This window comes from Xenopus laevis, chromosome 2L, assembly GCF_017654675.1.
Source record: "Xenopus laevis strain J_2021 chromosome 2L, Xenopus_laevis_v10.1, whole genome shotgun sequence".
NCBI lineage: Eukaryota > Metazoa > Chordata > Amphibia > Anura > Pipidae > Xenopus > Xenopus laevis.
In genome coordinates this window covers 176,621,133-176,627,856 of record NC_054373.1, presented here as the reverse complement: position 1 = coordinate 176,627,856, position 6,724 = coordinate 176,621,133, and the positions used below count along the sequence as shown (strand labels likewise).

The 6,724-nt window shown below is 37.6% G+C and overlaps 1 long non-coding RNA gene across 1 annotated transcript; it reads right to left on the bottom strand.

Moving 5' to 3' along the window:
* Positions 1–765: 765 nt before the first annotated feature.
* Positions 766–1,403, bottom strand: LOC121399667. Its single transcript, XR_005965249.1, has 3 exons — positions 1,352–1,403; positions 966–1,076; positions 766–867 (listed from the first exon to the last, which is right to left on the bottom strand). It is a non-coding gene; the product is annotated as an uncharacterized LOC121399667 (long non-coding RNA).
* Positions 1,404–6,724: the final 5,321 nt, after the last annotated feature.

The following is a 6,724-nucleotide window of genomic DNA, read 5'->3' as shown; positions in this document are numbered from 1 at the left end:
GGACATTTAAATCCTTTTTCTATCTATTGGAATGCACAGTAAAACAAAATTACAGTAGAAACTCCCATTTTTATGTATTACAAGGATTAGAAAAAATGGTGTAAATCCAGAAAGTGGAAAATCAGTGGAATTTATTATCATCATATAAAAGTGGCGCCACACAAAATGTGTAAAATGTCGGAAATAAAACCAAAGGGTGTGTGTTGAAATGAAGGTTTTCACTGCTACAATACAAAACCTGACCTTTGTACTATATAAAACATTTGAAGGAGTAAAGTGATGTGACTGTTATCACTTAAAGATATGCCCCCAGGGCTGAGCTGGAAAACCCATAAAAGAGTCAAGTGAGTTGGTTTCAATACTCCGTGCACTGCACTTCAGATTGAAAATTTCTCTACTTGGCATTCTCCCTCTCGATGTCAAAAAACCACTTTACAATTTGGATTCACGTATAGAGGGCATGTGAACCTGTGAGGAAAAAAGTCCATGCAGTGCACCCCGTGTAAGCTCATACATTATATATAAAGTGAGAGAGAGAAGATATCACAATACCTTAGAGTTATACCATATGGTCTTACTATGCCCAAAATTGCCAGTACTTCTCGCGCCAGGTATGGAATCCCCCAGACGTACGTGTGACTCTGCCCCCCGCATGGTGGCGAGCTGAAATCACCTGAAATTGTATGACAAAAGCAGGAATTGTAATATTCATTTATAAATGTATCCAATAAAAAACATGGATAAATCAGTTTTTTCAGATTCTAAGCATCACTTACTGATCTTTACATCTGCCGATGTTGTCAGGATAATGTTCTGGGGCCGCAGGTCGTGATGGATGACCTTTTTGTTTTCCAGATGACACAGGCCCTGGGAAATGAATAAAGCAAATATATTAATATTTTTTCTGCTCTTAATTGAACTAGATTTAGCCAGAAAAGTGCCAAGGAGGATCACATGAGACATACCTTTAATACCTCCTTGCAGATGTACGCTATCCAGCTTTCATGCAAGGAGTACTGCTCACTGGTGTAGATTAGATCTTCCACCGCTACACCATTCCAACGCTCCATAGAAATCTAGAAAAGAAAGTTTGACACATAAATTTGTGTGGTCTATAATTATATTAGGAAGTCTGGGGAAAGGCTGTGTGGATGTGAGTCAGAAATAGACCTACACAAGCATTCTGGGTGTAACTACAATATCAGGTGCAACTGAGAACAAAGTGATCCACATGCACCGTGACTCTTTCTTACCAAAATTAATAATATTTGCATCCAAATGTTTGCTTGTATTAGAGCTGTTGACTGGCATGTTGGTGCATAAATTGTAACCTGAATAAACACTTCCTTACCCACAGTCCTTCATAGTGGGGCTTCTTTACAGAGGCACGTTGGTAATAAGCCCATAGTAGCCAATGACATTTTCGTGGCCTCTGATAAGTTCAAGGACTTCCACTTCTTGAAGGATGTCTTTTCTCTTCTAGTTTCAAACAAAAGAAGCAAAGTCAGTACAATGGATACAATTACAATTTCCAATACCCCAGCCTAACTTGTAGTTCTGAAAAATGACAGTTTTGTAATATCCCTACATGAGAATTGCACAATATGTTTGCCTCTCTCTGTTCTTATTTCTTAAATCCCATATATTTTTTCAAACAAGTTCTCCTTCTACTAAAAATCAGGTATAAAAAAAGTTTATTTGTATCTAATAATTATTATTATCAAGACTCATTACCTCTATGTCCTTTACGATGGTCACGGACACATCCAGTTGTTCTTTACGGTGCCAACCCTGCAACAAAAGTAGCCAATGAATCTCTGATCATTACTGTGTCGGAACATTAGGGAAAGCAAACACACATACTGGGTGGATATGGGAAGGTTTATTGGCAGATTCAGAAGCACAAGGAAAACACAGAAGGGACAAAAACTCTAGAGGGAACAACCAATCGGCAGAATCAACAGAATTACCCAAAACCATGACACAAGTTAAGCCATAAAATATCTTACGGTATAATTCATCCCGTAGCTGTCCTGTCCTGTTGGCTCCAGGATTTGCAGATATGTCCTGGGCGTCTAAAACATAACATTGCATTAAAAACATGATAAATACAAACTGAATTGATATAGTGCAACCTTTCCAATATGTGAGAAGAACAGGAGGTGTAGGGGAGCTGGGACTGGTGTATTAGGGGAGAAGGCTGAGGGCTGGAATATTTAAGTCAAACCATTTGCTGTGCTTTTGCGTTGTTTAGTGTTCCAAAATACAGTTTAAAAGCTGCTTACCGGGAACTTTACTTCAAGCTGATTCTCCTGGGGAAGACAAAAAAGGTTTTCTCAGATCAATTGTTTTTGGGAAGTGCTAAAATTATAATTTTAGCAGGAACATTTTTATTGTATGAACTGAACCCTGGAGTGCTTAAATGTCAGGTGTTTTTGGAGACTAGTTAAGAAATAGGGATGTAGCGAACTGTTCGCCGGCGAACTAGTTCGCGCGAACTTCGACTGTTCGCGTCCGCCGAATGTTCGCGAACGTCGCGCGACGTTCGCCAATAGGCGTTCGCGTCAAATCGTCGATCGCTAAAATCGAACGATTTTCGTTCGAATCGAACGATCGAAGCCATTGGATTGAATGAAATCATTCGATCGAATGGCTTCGATCGTTCGATTCGAACGAAAATCGTTAGATCGAACGATTAAATCCTTCGATCGTTCGAATCGAACGATTTTCGGATGTTCGAAGTTCGCGAACGAACTGTTCGCATTTTTTGCCGGTGTTCGCGAACGGCGTTCGCGAACACATAAACGGCAGTTCGCTACATCCCTATTAAGAAATGAGACGAAAAAAGTGTTGTGAAATGTATCAGGTCTCATTTTAAGAAGCTAAAATGCAATCTTGCATAAAATATAGGTTGATTTTTATTTGCCCCTACTCTTCCTCTCCTATTCTTACCTGGCAGTTGTTCATGCCCAGATCCAGCTCTTGCTTTTGTTTTTCCTGGCAGTTGGTATCGTCAGGGGTTTCTGATGGTTCCTGGTTAAAGATAAAAGTCAAGTTATCAAATCAACTCAACAGGCATTTTAAAAGAAGAAGCGCAAAAAATGTAGATGTAATATTTAGGGATTGGTGTTTTATTTGTAATTATTCGGTAGTTACTTGGCAGATGACATTGAAAGAGCCAACAGATTACCTGGTTAAGAGCAACGGTAAAACAGGCTGTTAGTTCAGCACTCTCCTCTGGGAATATGACAATGTTGTAATGGGAAAGCATCAAGCTAACAGAGCTCATGTTTAAAAAAAATGGCTAAAAATTGTGGAGGGTGCCCACTAGAAAGAACCAGACTAAATATCCAACCTAGTAACCCTTGCTTATCAAAAAAGACTTTGGTAATGATTATAAAAATAGTAAGAGGCCTATAAGGAACAATGTTATTAGGGCATTGCCAGTAAAAGCCAACACAGCCTGTAAATTTTCATTTCTAGTTTTTATAACAGATGGTGATTGTTGGAATAGGCAACTTAGCACCTATGCTGGTAATAAATTTCGGTAATATTGTTATTGGTATAGAGATTATTTATGAAAGCATGTAACTATGTTCTTTTAAATACATTGGGGCCACTGAACAATTCATTGTTGGTTACCTCATAGGTGTCACATTGGGGCTCTTCAAGTCTTTCTATGTTATTTTATAAGTTCAACCCGCGGACATTATTATAAAATAAATCTTGTTACTCATTGGTTATGTCCTTCTTACCAGGGAGTGGCAGGGGCTGCTATCAGCTATCAGATCTTGTTCCTGCTCCACTTGTTGTTCTTCCACTTGTTGTTTTTCCTGAAAAAAAAGGTTTTGAAAATGTTAATTTACAAGTTCAACCTGCGGGCATTATTACATAATAAATCTTTGTTACCAATTGGTTATGTCCTTCTTACCTCGGAGTGGCAGGGGCTGGCTATCAGCTATCAGATCTTGTTCCTGCTCCACTTGTTGTTGTTCCTGTTTAAGAAAGGGAAAAAAAGATTTTGTAAATGTTATTTGATAAGTTCAACCCACGGACATTATTACAAATAAATCTTTATTACTCATTGGTTATGTCCTTCTTACCTGGGAGTGGCAGGGGCTTGCTATCAGCTATAAGATCTTGCTCCTGCTCCACTTGTTGTTGTTCCTGTTTAAGAAAAGGGAAAAAAAAAGATTTTGAAAATGTTATTTTAATCAATTCAACCCTCGGACATTATTACAAAATAAAATCTTTGTTAACCATTGGTTATGTCCTTCTTACCTCGGAGTGGCAGGGGCTGCTATCAGCTATCAGATCTTGTTCCTGCTCCACTTGTTGTTGTTCCTGTTTAAGAAAAGGGAAAAAAAAGATTTTGAAAATGTTATTTTATAAGTTCAACCCGCGGACATTATTAAAAAATAAATCTTTGTTACCCATTGGTTATGTCTGTCTTACCTGGGAGTGGCAGGGGTTGCAATCATCTATCAGATCTTTCTCCTGCTCCACTTGTTGTTCTTCCACTTGTTGTTCTTCCTGAAGAAAAAAAAAAGATTTTGAAAATGTTAATTTACAAGTTCAACCCGCGGACATTATTACAAAATAAATCTTTGTTACTCATTGGTTATGTCCTTCTTACCTGGGAGTGGCAGGGGCTGCTATCAGCTCTTAGATCCTGGTCCTGCTCCACTTGTTGTTCCTCCTGTTTAAGACAAAAAAAAAATAAAATGATTTTTAAAAAAAGATTTCCCAGCTCAATACTGTAACAAAATATTTCCTTGAAATACTTTTTATATATTACGACCATAGCATTTCTTCTTACCTGATTGATGTTGATATCAGGAGTTTCTGGAGTCTCCTGGTTAAGAGAAGGAAATAAAAAAAACATTGTATTATTGCTGTTATAAAGAAGCTAAACTACAATCTTGCATAAAATATAGGGTGATTTGTTTTTTTTCCAACGACTCACTCTTTCTGATGTGCTTACCTGGCAGATGGTTACAGCCAGCTCCAGTTTCTGCTCTGGCTTTTCTGATGGTTCCTGGTTAAAAGATAAAAGTCAAGTTATCAACTAAGTTTTTTGGAGAAGAAGAAGTGCAAATAATTAATATTTAGGGATTGCTGTTCTGATTTATTCAGTACTCAACAGGTTGTACCTGGTTAGAAGAGGAAAATAGATCAGGTCTATAACTGCTCTATGTAGAGATCCATATGTGGATGTAAATAATCTTTATATCAGATATTTTGGTCTAATGGAATATAGTTAACTGTTTGCAAACCATCATATTAAACTCTCATGTTTCCATTAATAGTAACCATCTTGCTCAATAAAATGCTTTCCCAACATTTTCCATGAGTATCACCAGATTATAAAGGTGAAGAGCAATGATATAAGAGACTGTTAGATCAGTGGTCTCCTCTGGAAATATGTTCCAATGGGGAGCACTGAGCTACCAATGCTCATGTTAAAAATGTGGCTACAAACTTGTGGAACTGGGCCCTTTCGAAAAGGTTTGGGACATGAAAACATTTTTTATTTCATAGTGGTCACTGAGGGAACCAAAGAGCTACAGTAACACCAGCTTGAAGATGGAAGTAGCTCCAGGCTTCTCCTGCAGAAGTTCAGCCACTTGAATGCACAGACTCACCAGTGCTGAAGTTGGTGGCACCTAACAAATTGTCACCCCAAGGTGAATCTGGGTTTCATATTTCCTTACAAATTTTTTGATATTACAACCATAGCATTTCTTCTTACCTGTTCAATGTTGACATCAGGAGTTTCTGGAGTCTCCTGGTTAAGAAAGGGAAAGAAAAAACATTGTATTATTGGTGTTATAAAGAAGCTACACTGCAAAAAATATAGGGTGATTTTTTATTCTCCACGACACTCTTTCTGATGTGCTTACCTGGCAGATGGTTTCAGCCAGGTCTAGTTTCTGCTCTGGGTTTTCTGATGGTACCTGGTTAAAAGATAAAAGTGAAGTTATCAAAACAACTCAGCTTTTTGTAGAAGAAGTGCAAATAATTGTGTAATATTTAGGGATTGGTGTTTTGATTTATTCAGTACTTATTGGCAGATAGTATTTCCAGAATCAACAGGTTGTACCTGGTTAAGAGAGGAAAATAGATCAGGGCTATAACTGCTCTATGTACAGATTCATATGTGGATGTAAATCATCTTTATATCACACATTTTAGCTTAATGGATAATAGTTATAGTTAATATTTCCATAAATAGTAACCATCTTGCTCAATAAACTGCTTTCCTAACATATTCCATGAGTATCACCAGATTATCCAGGTGAAGAGCAATGATATAAGAGACTGTTAGATCAGTGGTCTCCTCTGGAAATATGTTCCAATGGGGAGCACTGAGCTAACGACGCTCATGTTAAAAATATGGCTACAAACTTGTGGAACTGGGCCCTCTAGAAAAGGCTTGGGACTTGGCTGGGAGGGGGCCCAGACTAATATAACAACCATTACCTCAGAAAAAAGAATTGTGGTAATGATAATAATTATAATAAATCAACACAACATTTAAGGGAAGCTAAAACATAAAGACTGTTTGATACCAACTCCTTTACTGCTTACCAGGCAGATTATTTCGTTGGGTTCCTCCTGGTTAAATGATAAAAAGGTGGTGTTATTTTATTTAATTAAAGGCCTATCATTCACTGTTAGTTATCACTAAATGAGTATGGTTAATTTTGTAAACATATGATTT